The following is a 13,706-nucleotide window of genomic DNA, read 5'->3' as shown; positions in this document are numbered from 1 at the left end:
TCGAGAAAGCGGGCGTCGTCGAGGAGGAGTCGACGCTCGTCGTCGAGAATGGAACGGTCGACGTCGCGGAGGCGGCGTTTGGCGTCGAGGAAGAAGAGGTCGACGTCGCGGAGGCGACGTTCGACGCCGGAGTCGCGGGGGCGACATTCGACACCGGAAAAGCGAAGTTCGGAGTCGAGAAGGAAGAGATCGGCGTCTCAGAGTCGTTCCTACTCTCCTAAGCGGCACAGAAGGAGTTCTGGCGCCAGAAGTCACGCTGAGTCTGGTGGAGGGCGCCGGAGACGGCGATCACCTACTGGAGGGGCTGGTTCGCAGTCCCCTCCTCCGAAGAAGTCACCGGGCTCGGTGTACTCGGTGGTATATACACCACCTCGGCCGAAGGCTCCCCCTCCCCCTGTACCTAAGGAGGATCCTCCCGTCAACCCTCTTCTTCCACCACTTCCTCCCTCAGCACAACCACCACCACCGCTTCCACGCGTCACTCGGTCGGAGATACCTCCTGTTCCTCCTCCAAGGTCGGCGTCACTGCCTCCTCTTCCTACACCACCTACGGGGACTCCTAGACCAAGACCCCAGGATAGGCCACGGAAGACGCCTCCACAGAAACCGGCGGAGCACCCCCGAACTGGGCGGTCGCGCTCTCGCTCCAGGAGGGAACGGTCACGCAACAGGTCATCCACGCGGTCGAGAAGCCCTCACAGGAGGCACAGGTTTCGCTCCCATTCGAGGTCCTCAGGGATTACTCTCCGACTTTGTCGGGGTCACCGGACACAAGGGTGTCGCCGGTTGATGATCTGGTTGCTTTTCACGATGTTCTCTTAAGAGGTGCAGCAAAATTGGGCATCTCGTTGACGGTGCCCACGCTCATGACATCGGTAATTTTCAAGACACTGCACCAGAAACACCTGTCTCGTCCACTATTACCACTGGTGCCGGGCCTGGAGGAACCGGCCATGGACCTTTTTCTCACCCCGGCGGTGACCAAGGCGGCCCCCTCGAGACTACAGAAAAATACCGGGCTCCCGATTCCGATACAGCTTTTCTAAGGGTGGAACCTCCTTCAGATTCTGTGATAATGACGGCGGCTCGCAAACCGCATGCTACCACCCCGTCATCCACAGTCCCCCCAGACAAAGAGTCTAGATGGATGGATTCGGATGGAAGGAAGGTGTGTGGAACGTCAGCGACCTCCATGAAGGCTGCGAGTGCCACAGCTTTTTTGGGATGCTATGACCGTGACCTCTGGGACTCCCTCCAGCAGTTTGTGGAACACCTGCCTCGCGACAAGAGGGAAGATTTCCAGGAGGTGTTAAATGAGGGGATGCTGGTGGCGAATCAGATTATCAGCGCTGCAGCCGATTCGTCCCTCTTGGAGGCGCATAGCTTTTGCCATGGGATTAACCAGCGACGACATGCCTGGCTCCGCCTTACGTCACTGAAACCTGACACACAGCAAAGGGTTGCCAATCTTCCATTCTCTGGCGAAACCCTATTTGGGAAACATGCGGATGATGAAATGGCCCGCATGAAGGCGGAGGCCGAAACACTCATGGCTGTGGGTCTGGAAAAGCCCAAAGAGACAAAGAAATCGTACCGCCCGTTCCAAAGACGGTTCGGTGGACAGGGCAGAGAGCGTGGCCAAGCTTCGGGACAGCAAAAGCAACAACAGCAGTTCCGAAGGCTGTTCCAGAAGCGCCCGAAGGGCAGAGGCGGCCAACAGTCGGCACCAGCGACCAAAGGCCCGGCCGGGCCTAGGCCCTGAGCGCTTACTTCCCCCGGATCCGTTACCCACTCCGGTAGGGGGAAGCATTCAATTTTTTCTGGCAGAGTGGAGAAAAATTACTCAGGACAAGTGGGTGCTGAATATTGTTTGCAATGGATACAGTCTTTGGTTCACCAGCCCGTCTCCAGCGATTCCACCAGTCAGTCGCAGTTTCCCCTGCGCGAGCTTCAAGCGGAGGCCGATAGCCTGATAAGGAAAAGGGCGATAGAAGACGTACCTCTGTCCCAGAGAGGAAGAGGTCTGTACTCACGGTTCTTTCTGGTTCGCAAGAAGGACAAGAACGAGTTCAGGCCCATTCTGGACTTGCGACAAGCAAACAAGTGGATTCGCAGAGAGAAGTTTTGCATGCTGTCGTTGCATCAGATTTATCCTCAGTTGCAACAGTTAGACTGGCTATGTGCTATAGACCTACAGGATGCGTACATCCATGTGCCCAATGCACACAAACACAGGAAGTTCCTGTGATTCCAAGTCAGCACCAATCATTATCAATACACAGTACTCCCATTCGGACTAAAGTCTGCGCCGAGAACGTTCTCGAAGTGCATGGCGGTGGTAGTAGCACACCTGAGGAAGAACAAGGTGTTCGTCTACCCGTACCTGGACGATTGGTTAATCAAGGCCTCCTCCTTCTCGGAAGCTCGAGCACACTTCCAGAAGACGTGCGTTCTCTTGAACAAGCTGGGGCTGCACATCAACATGTCCAAGTCTGTCCCGACTCCGGTCGAATGCATACAGTACTTGGGAGCCTCCATCAATACGCTGTCAGCAAGCGTGTCTCCTTCGGAGGAGCGACGATTATCACTCCTTCGGAAGGATCAGGCTCTTATGACCACTCCATCTACAACAGTGAGAACGGTGTCTTCTCTACTGGGATCGATGGCCTCTTGTATCTTCCCGACGCCACACGCACGACTGCACATGAGACCGTTGCAAGAGTGCTTGGAGGACCAGTGAGATCAGAGGAGAGGATCTTGGGACGACAAGATACGACTGTCTCTGCATGCTCTTCAGTCGCTGAAGTGGTGGTGTTCAGCGGAGAATCTCCTCAGAGGGGTTCCCTTCCACAAGGACATTCCTACGCAGACTGTCGTGACGGATGCTTCTCTCCACGGTTGGGGGGCGCACTCCGGAGACTTACAGATTCAAGGAACATGGTCCCCGATGGAGGCCACGTATCACATCAATTTCCTGGAACTCAGACCTGTTCACTTGGCACTGAAGGCCTTTCTTCCGTCCTTTCAGACCAACTCTCTGCTTGTACAGACGGACAATACGACCACGATGTATTACCTCAACAACCAGGGGGGTTCGAGATCACGCACTCTGTCACAGGAGGCGCAGGTGATCTGTCACTGGCTTCTGGCCAGAGGACTGACGATAACGGCTACCCATCTGCCAGGTGTGCAGAATGTTCAGGCGGACGCACTGAGCAGACAGATTCAGGAAACCCACGAATGGGTCATAAACGACGAAGTACTAGGAGAAGTCTTCGCAAGGTGGGGGACTCCAGACGTAGATCTGTTCGCCACCGCCGAAAACAGCAAATGCCGAGACTTCGCCTCCAGGTACTACCAGCAGGGGACGCTGGGGAATGCGTTATGGATCGACTGGTCGAACAGTTTTCTGTACGCTTTTCCACCCATTCCCCTGATTCCGGATGTACTCATCAAGCTGGCCCGGTCCAGGGCTCGGATGATACTCATTGCCCCGGAATGGCCCAGACAGTGGTGGTTCACGGGCCTGCTTCACCGGTCTCTCCTTCCTCACATACGGCTGCCGTGCAGGCGGGACCTTCTCACGAAGTTCGGGGGCAGATGTTGCACCCCAACCTCTCGTCTTTGAGTTTGGCGGCATGGCTCCTGAGTGCAATATGGCCATTTGAATCTGCCCGAAGATTGTATGGACATACTGAAGGAGTCTAAGAGACCTTCCACTCGGACCTCCTATGCTTACAAGTGGAAGAGGTTCTATATCTGGTGCAAGTCCAAGAACTATGACCCGATGATGTGCAAGGAAGACGTCATCCTTCCTTACCTTCTAAATTTGGCACAGTCTGGACTTAATGTTCATTCCATTAAGGTTCATCTTGCTGCATTGACTGCTTACAGGAAATGCCCTTCTAGATCCCTGTGATCAAAGATTTTTTGGAAGGCTTGAAGAAAGTGTTCCCTCCTGTCAGGCTTCCTTCGCCTTCATGGGAATTGAATGTGGTGCTGTCCAGATTGATGAAGGAGCCTTTTGAACCTATTCATAAGGCTTCGTTGTAGCACCTGTCCTGGAATGCGGCGTTCCTCGTGGCCATTACATCGGCCCGCAGGGTGAGTGAAATTCAGGCGTTGTGTTGCCAAGAACCTTATACTTAGCCTGTCCGGAATTCGGTTAAAACCGACTCTCCCCGAGAGTACACCTCCGGATAAAAAAAAGGTGACATGGTTTAAACCGAGTGTCACTGATTTTCATAGCTAGCGTGGGCGGAGATCAGCTGTTGTGCTCTGCCGTCTCTTTTACTGCGGCCGCACCCGAGTACTCCACAGGTCTTTAAAAAGACCATTCATTTAATGAGGCTTTGTTGTTCTGTCGCCCCTTCTCAGAGTCCCTGGGGGAGGGGCTGAGTGCAGAAACATCTTCATTGCTTGCGGTGTTGTCACATGTCTGGTAGCCGGCCCTGCACCAGGGACCTGGGAAGCAGACACCTATTGGGCTCAAACCGGCTTCAGTCCCGTCCCCCCTCCCACCTCCTCCCCCCGTAGCGTCAGCCCGGGCTGAGCAACCTCCAGGGCACACACAAAGACACGTTTTTGATCTGCCAGCCGCACCCGGGTACTTAACAGCTCTTTATGACCATTTACTTGTTAATGAGGCTTTGTCCGCAGCCTCCAGTGACTTTCCACAAGAGGTGGCTGGAGGCATGCCAAAGCCAATGTCTAATAGTCACTTTTTACTTGAATTCCTTCTTTTTGATTAAGCACTTTAGTTTGCGTGTAGTTTTATGTGCTGTAATACATTAATAGTGAGCAAGATTGCATTTTGAAAACACGGCGCGAATCTTCAGACAGAAAGAAACCCTTGACCCGTTTAGCTTTCCTGATGCGTTACTTTTATTTAACCAGTGTTGTTGAACGATTTAAGAAAATAAAAAGGATAGGGGTGTGCAACAACAATCTCGAGCAAAAACCAGCTGGTAGGGGATCTATTTTTCAATGTGTGCCACTAGATTGGATGCAAAATTAGCAAAACGTCCCCACTTTATTTAAATGTCGAACACACACAATCATGTCACAGGAGACAGGCATGCTCTCATGTTGATACAGCCATTGCGTAATCAATCACGTGGTTTCCCATTAAAATAAATATACTTCCAAGACGCGTGCAGTATTCCCATTATGAGACACAGCGGGCAGGTGGGGTTAAATAGCTTGTGCCCGGATCCACATCATCCTTCCTTGAATATTCCACACAGCTGCTCGGTGATTAGCAATGGACGGCTGGGTGCTTACCTAATGTATTTGTTTTTTCATAACCGTTTTGATACGGGGAACGCGCTGCCTGCCTCCAGTGACTTTCCACAAGAGGTGGCTGGAGGCATGCCAAAGCCCTCATTCGTAAGGATGTGTCAGTGTCCATAGCACGGGTTTCACGCCATTGGCCCTCATGACCATGTACTAATCTGGCTTCAATCCCTTTATTTTCCCACACAGGGTGTTATTTCCATTGGACTCATCCCTACATGAGTGGCAATGCGCTGTCCCCACGGTTGTCTTTACGACCACCTAACATTCTTTTACAAGTCCCTGGCAGGTCTCCTACACACTCTGGAGTGGGACTGTAAATGATACATATGCGGATCAGAAAACTCAGCGTGTGTGCCAAAATAAGTGGCAGGGCAACAGAAACCCCGTGACCTGGCTGCCGGTAAACCTTAAAGAGAAGCAAACTTTGTTTCTTTAGAAAGTTAAAAGAAACCCTTAAAACATTTTCCAAACTGCGGAGCACTTCCTCCACACTAATCAACAAAGAGTCGCCAGACTTTAAATCATCATCAAAAGCACAAATGTCCATATCCTCTGTGCAAAGGTCACTGGCTGAGACTGCATTACAGACACTTTGCATGCCAAAAAGCTCTTCGGTTTTGATATCATCTCCAGCACTACTTAAACAGCAGGCTAGAGACAGTCGGAAGAAGGGCAGTAGTTTGTTGATGTCCGAAAAGTGCTGCGGGTCCCCGGGCTGATAATGGAGCAACAGGTGGCTTGCGGAAATGTAGAGAGCAGTGGCATTAACCGGGTTCATTGCAGACGCTGCCGCACCGAGGGGATCCAGGGGCAGAAGAAAAGCAGTCAGGCGGAGAGCACCGGGCTCCGAGGGCAGCCCCGGCAGCGACACCCCATGCAGCAGTAGTTTCCATGCTTGATGCATGCATTTGGAAGCAGTCAGTTTCTCAAATGCCCAAAGGTAAGTTCCTATTCCTCAATCATTCGAAGTGCAGTTGACAGTCTTTTTGGGATTTCTAGTGCGCCAGAACTAAGAACCCAAAATTTGTGAGTCTGTGCCCCACCACTCTTACTCTTTGGAAATGACTAGTTTCCCTGTGCCCAGGAACACTGAAAACTTAACAGTGTTTTGATTTAGCACAAAGCATGTACATGGATGGTTACTAGTGTCCTCTATAAACTGCAGGTGAAATATTAGGATACAGATGGGATGGCACCACCTTCTGTTTTGTAGTATACTCTGGTGTCATTTCTGTGAATGTGGTCTGGTAGTTTTTTTTTGTTTCTGGTGGGAGGGAGGGTTAAAGCCATAGGAAGAATAACAATGTGGTGTATATGTTGAGTCTGTACTTTACCCACACCCTCTGTCCGTTTTTGCAAGAAGAATCCACTATTTTTTTTAATAAGAGTAAATGGTGGAAAATGCACACAAAAAAATGAAACCCTTAAAACTTCACCTAGTTGAAAAGAGTTGCATTTAATACACAGGCCCATAAAAGAAAATAATTCCTCTTTCAAACGACAAGACTGTCTGCGATACACATACTAAACTTAAATGACCGTGACATTTAATTAAGAAATAAGACGACATATTTTCTCCCTCTCCAGTCATTTTCTTTTGCCCATAGGCGCCTCTCCATGTAAAGAACACAGAGTCAATATTAGTCAATTAAAAGTCCCTACACAAAAACGTCAGTGTGACTGTCAATAACACACTCAGTCAAATCCAAAAGCTACAGTATATTCATCACCAACTTTATTATGAAAATGATTGTTTTGCTAAAAGAAATAAGATTGTTTTGTTAAAACCAAACAAAAAAGACAAAATGTTGACCGCCCAAGACCAGTTCGGTGTCTGTAACTGGTGCATCGACAGACGCAGGACATCTAGATTCGATAAAACTGTAAACCAGGTCTTGTTACTTGGTAGAATTCATCAGGACACCCTCCCCTTCAAATAGCTGATCTTTTTTTTTTAGCCTTGAGTCTACATAACAAGTACAGGGGTAGGTTTCCATCTTTATTTACTACTTGAGCTAATTCACTTGTAACCATTCAAAGTATGTTGTTAGTTCAGGAACGCATTCTCTCACGGCTCCAAAACCACAGGTCTATCTAGTTTAAAATTCGGTAATGGTGACTTGTTTGAATAAGTGTCTGGCATTTCCATAATTTCCTTATTACGTACAGCACGCTAATTATTTGAAGTGTGCTTATTACTAAGGAGAAGCGGTACAAAAGGGGGTGGTGATGGACGGAGCATCTGAATCAATCAAACACTCACACCCAGTCAAAAGATCTGGGTTTAATCCATCACCGTTCTTTAGCTCACTCTACCACCCCAGTTCAGACATGGCTATATGCAAATCAGTCTGACCCTGTGCCTCATGGGAACAGTCCAGCCCGAACTGCCAAGCCATGTCTTCCCTGGACCGGAAACAAGCTTCCGAGTACCGGTTTCTGGCATTCCAGCCGTCTTCAGCCCGGCTTGCTTGAATCCAGTGGCAAAGTGAGCAAGGGACTCACGTCTGAGCATACCCTGCCACACTTATGGCGGCCAAAAGCGGTACAAAAGGGGGTGGTGATGGACGGAGCATCTGAATCAATCAAACACTCACACCCAGTCAAAAGATCTGGGTTTAATGCATCACCGTTATTTAGCCCACTCTGCCACCCCAGTTCAGACATGGCTATATGCAAATCAGTCTGACCCTGTGCCTCATGGGAACAGTCCAGCCCGAACTGCCAAGCCATGTCTTCCCTGGACCGGAAACAAGCTTCCGAGGACCGGTTTCTGGCATTCCAGCCATCTTCAGCCCGGCTTACTTGAATCCAGTGGCAAAGTGAGCAAGGGACTCACGTCTGAGCATACCCTGCCACACTTATGGTGGCCAAAAGCGGTACAAAAGGGCGTGGTGATGGACGGAGCATCTGAATCAATCAAACACTCACACCCAGTCAAAAGATCTGGGTTTAATCCATCACCGTTCTTTAGCCCACTCTGCCACCCCAGTTCAGACATGGCTATATGCAAATCAGTCTGACCCTGTGCCTCATGGGAACAGTCCAGCCCAAACTGCAAAGCCATGTCTTCCCTGGACCGGAAACAAGCTTTCGAGGACCGGTTTCTGGCATTCCAGCCGACTTCAGCCCGGCTTGCTTGAATCCAGTGGCAAAGTGAGCAAGGGACTCACGTCTGAGCATACCTTGCCACACTTATAGTGGCCAAAAGCGGTACAAAAGGGGGTGGTGATGGACGGAGCATCTGAATCGATCAAACACTCACACCCAGTCAAAAGATCTGGGTTTAATCCATCACCGTTCTTTAGCCCACTCTGCCACCCCAGTTCAGACATGGCTATATGCAAATCAGTCTGACCCTGTGCCTCATGGGAACAGTCTAGCCCGAACTGCCAAGCCATGTCTTCCCTGGACCGGACACAAGCTTCCGAGGACCGGTTTCTGGCATTCCAGCCGTCTTCAGCCCTGCTTGCTTGAATCCAGTGGCAAAGTGAGCAAGGGACTCATGTCTGAGCATACCCTGCCACACTTATGGTGGCCATAAACCTTGAAAATAACAGCAGGAGAGGATGTAGTCTAATGGTTAGGGCCGTGGACCTCAAATCTGGCGAACAGGGTTAGAGTCTCGGCAATGACGCTCAACATCCTGTGATTCTGGGCAAATCACGTAATCTACCCATCCCTAGCAAAAATGAATGTGCCCTTGTGTAACGCAACATGTGCTCATGTGAAGCGCTTCAATACCTTCAGGTCAAGTTAGCACTATATAAATCTGAGGGGGAAAAAATAGCAGTGAAAACCAGCCTAGCTTTACTCAGAGCTGTGCCATCATGCTACATGATTTGTGAGGTGTGCCCAAAACCATACACATGTCAAACTCTCACTTTCTTCAAATGACAACACATTGATTCTAAATAAACTATGAGAACTGCCTGCCTTGCCTACAACGCCCAACACCCCCAGAAATCTCTCATTTCCAAAAAGTTCTCTCTGTACTCCGCAGTTCAAGAGGTGTGCCTTGCACAAAGCCTCCCTTTTGAGGCAAATTTCTGAAAGTGCTGATTTAACCTTCGACTTGTCAAAATGTATTTGGACCTCATATACACTGTACGTAGACTGTCTATATACCATGCATCAATGAAGAAAGCAAGCAATAATAAAAGCAAAGAGTTCCATAAACACCGGTAAAACACTGTTTCAGTTGTTTTTTATGACGCGAAAATGAGTAACCACTGAAAAGCACTGTTTTTTTGAGGTATTGAAATCACTGGAAAACACTGAAAAAACACCACCAGAATTTACCAAGAATGGAAACTGAAAACAGGAAAGCCTACTTATACTGTATTTCATGCTGCTAAGGTTGTTATCACCTTAGCTGTGTGTAAACATTTCTCCCCAGTGCTGTACTGTCCATTAGAACTAGTGCTGAATGGACGTTCAATGGTCGTGCGCAGCACTGGGGAGGTAGCGCTGCTGACGACCATTGGCCGTCAGCAGCACTTAAGGGGTTAAGCGTACTCACCCTAAATTTCTTCCCAAGGTTATTTCTGATTTTCATGTCAACCAGACCATAACGTTGCCTACGTTTTTTCAGAATCCTTCATCTCCAGCGGAAAGGTCTCTACATTCCCTGGATGTTAGGAGGGTGTTGAATTTTTATCTGGATAAAACCAAAGATATTCGTAGGTCAGACCAATTATTTGTCAATTATGGATCGGTCAGGACGGGTCTTGCTACCTCTAAGCAGTCCATCTCTATGTGGATTGTGTCCTGCATACAGTTGTGTTACCAAAAAGCTAATAAGACCTTAGGGGGTAAGCCTAAGGCTCATTCCACCAGGGGAAAAGCTGCCACGACAGCTTTACTCCATAATGTTCAGATTGCAGAGATCTGCAAGGCGGCCACTTGGAAGTCGGTTCACATGGGACCACTAGTCCCAGGTGATGAAGGGCGGAATCGAATGGTGACTGATGGGAACTTTTTCCCTCAATGAGACTAGTGGTCCCATGTCTTTCTCACGTTATACACATTGTTAGTTCTTCTCCTTTACTCCTCTGAGTCACCATATAGGGTTTTACTTAGTTTGTGTTGACCCCTTGCTACCTTTTGTTGTTATAATTGTTTCTAGGTATAGTAGCATTTTGGGGTCGTTAAACTATCCCTATAGACCTTCTCCCCCCTGGTTTATTGATAGTAACAGAGATACCCCTACTACAGAACTGGAGTTACAGGACAGAAACTACTCCATCTACTATTTTATGCATTTATAGAACTAATTATGCACTACACTTTACCCTAATTACAAATATATAATCATGGGAGATTTTAACATAGATATCAGCAAAAAACAACAACAAACTGTACTGTTGCTAGAATACTTACTAACACACTTTCAATGCAAACAAATAATACAAACATATACAACTAATTACCAAACAATATTAGATCATATATACACAAATGAGAGTATTGATTGTTATGGGACAATAGATTCTTATTACAGCGATCACAATGCTTTATGGATAGCAATTTAACAAAAATAACTTGTATTAATCAATGTCTTTTTTCATTTTAGATGATTTTAAAACTTGCACTAACAAATGTGTTTTATCATTTCAGATGATTTCCATTCAAGAAATAAAAGCAAAATCAACAGAATTACTTGCACAAGCAAAACGTATTACAAAACAGCTTACAATGAAGAAAAAGTACTTTATCAGATGGCATTAGCTGATACAACTGGCAGCATAAAGGCTACTTGCTATAATGAAGACAAATTTCAATTAACAAAAGAAACAAATGGAATTATCATCCGAACTTTCTTACTGAAAAATCATTCAATCCTAATCACGAAACAAACAAAAATTACTAGAATACCAAGATTCACAGTACCAAATGCTATAGAACAAGAGGCTAAATGTATCTTACAACCACCAGCTCCACCGCCTTCACCAATTAAAGCTGTCAAAGAAGCTAAACTAAAAACAATGATGACCGTTTGTGGAACAGTAATAGAAGTAAGTTAAAGAAAATCTCAACAACAGCAATAAATAACATAAAATACCTTCATTTCCCAAGAAAATAAATGCTATTATTATTAAAAAAACTGTTTTTTAGATAATACAAAAATTTATCTTTTACAGGAAGAAGAAATTAAAGTAATATTTATCGGTGGACAAGAAACAAAACTTAAATCAATCACTATAAAGGACAGTACCGGCATTGTAAAAATAACTTTATGGATGGAAGCGACTGATTTCAAAATTACAATCGGCAAATATATCAAAATAACACGTCACTGTGCATGAATTTAATAATGAGAAGATATTAAATACCACCAGACACAGTATGTTACAAGTAAGTACATCTACAAACCAATAACATATAAAAGCATGATTAACAACAACATTTATGTTCAATGTACTATTATACTATAATACTAATGTTTTTTACTTTATTTTCACAGCCTACAGAAGCACCACCAGAAAATATAACTATAACAATTTATGGAATAGAAAAAATGACAGAAGAAATAACAACATTGACTACACAAGTAAAACAGACAGAAGATTTACAATCAATGAATATTACCAACGACATCTTAATGGAATGGTTCTTTATTACTCCAATGACAGAAAAATTATCAGATGAAATGATGGACCATTTGCCAGCAACATGTGAAGTTATAACCAGTAATGGTTTTATTAAAAAAATACTAAAAGAACTAGCACATGATTAAACTGCTTTCAGCTATAACTGTAACAATGCAAAGTAAAGTGCACACCTGTTCATTCAACGACATTTAAATATTTTTTGTCTGTTAACTACTGTACAAATATTGGCTGTTTAAAAACATCAGGTACTAGATTCCATTAAAAAACAATTATACACTGTGAAAATGCTCTTTCTTGCAATGCAATTTTACAAAACTAAAATGTTAATACAAAACCAGCATTAACTCGAAAAATCGATTCCTACTTCTCACAATACAAATTGTGTAACATAAGAACATATTTAGAATTGTATTTTGTTTACAAAAATGTTTTCATGCTTTACTTCCTTACCAAATTGCAGTATTATATAACTACTATTTTTGTCATTACAAGTTTAGAATTGTATTTTGTTTAAAAAATGTCTAGATGCTTTACTGCCTACCCTAATTGCAGTATTATATCACTACAATTTTCATTGTTACAATTTTAGGATTTATTATGTTTAGAAACATGTTTACATGCTTTACTGCCTTACCTAATTGCAGAATTGTATAACTGCAATTTTTGTCGTTACAAGTTTAGAATTGTTTTTTGTTTAAAAAAAATGTTTACATGCTTTACTGCCTACCCTAATTGCAGTATTATATCACTAAAATGTTTGTCATTACAAGTTATGAATTTATTTTCTTTGGAAAAATGTTTACATGCTTTACTGCCTTACCTATTTGCAGTATTATATAACTACAATTTTTATCGTTACAAGGTTGAAATTGTATTTTGTTTAGAAAATGTTTACATGCTTTACTGCCTAACCTAATTGCAGTATTATATAACTACATTTGGTGTCCTTACAAGTTTGGAATAGTACTTTGTTTACAAAAAGGTTTACAGGCTTTACTACCTTACCTAATTGCAGTATTATATAACTACAATTGTTGTCCTTACAACACAACTTGCCTACCGCTAAAACTGTTTACAAACATTGCACAACGTTTCTTACAAAAAGGAACTTTGCATATTTTGCACACATCAACGTTTTTTACAAAGATACTATTGCCACGAAATGTATAATACAAAAATGTTGTAATAATTTACCAAAAAATATTTGCTGTGAACATAAAATTATTTGTTTTATACAATATTGATATCTCTCATTTATTATCAAATGTAAACATGCAAACTATTCATTATACATTTCTTTTTACAAAACACTCAAATACAGCTAGACCAATTGGTATGGCCAATGCTTGTATAGCACAGACTTTTCCCAAAAGGCATTAGAGCACTTTACAATAGAGCAGGGAGTGAATTCTGGTTAAAAATATCATCAAAGCAACCTATTAGGGCCAGCAAAACAAGGAACAAACCGTTCATACATCAGGTACATTACAGGACAAGAAGTAGTTACTAAACCATCATAGTAAATCAGCAGTAAGTAACCACAAGTGCGGCGAGAGCACATATTTCTTAACAGGAAAGGCAGGTCAACTCAACAAGCGAGTAACAAGTCCCACTTTAATCAAAGGGACTTTCAAATAGGAGGATTTCGAGTTCTCTTTTGAATGTGAGCAAACAAGATCATGTGCGAAGGGTTGGTGGGAGAGAGTTCCAAAGCTTTGTCCCACCACCAGATAATGCCTGTTTCACATAGTGTTCTTGCCTCAAAAGTCAGTAGTTCGAACAGGAGGAACTCTG

General features: G+C 44.8%; 1 long non-coding RNA gene across 1 annotated transcript; it reads left to right on the top strand.

Moving 5' to 3' along the window:
* Positions 1–10,917: 10,917 nt before the first annotated feature.
* Positions 10,918–11,885, top strand: LOC147673529 (uncharacterized). The gene is made up of 3 exons (XR_015302514.1): positions 10,918–11,315; positions 11,442–11,655; positions 11,765–11,885. It is a non-coding gene; the product is annotated as an uncharacterized LOC147673529 (long non-coding RNA).
* The last annotated feature ends 1,821 nt before the right edge of the window (positions 11,886–13,706 follow it).

The sequence above is a fragment of the Lissotriton vulgaris genome, chromosome 12 (genome assembly GCF_964263255.1).
Source record: "Lissotriton vulgaris chromosome 12, aLisVul1.2, whole genome shotgun sequence".
Taxonomy (NCBI): domain Eukaryota; kingdom Metazoa; phylum Chordata; class Amphibia; order Caudata; family Salamandridae; genus Lissotriton; species Lissotriton vulgaris.
The sequence above is the reverse complement of the archived record's forward strand: the minus strand, read 5'-3'. Positions and strand labels throughout refer to the sequence as shown.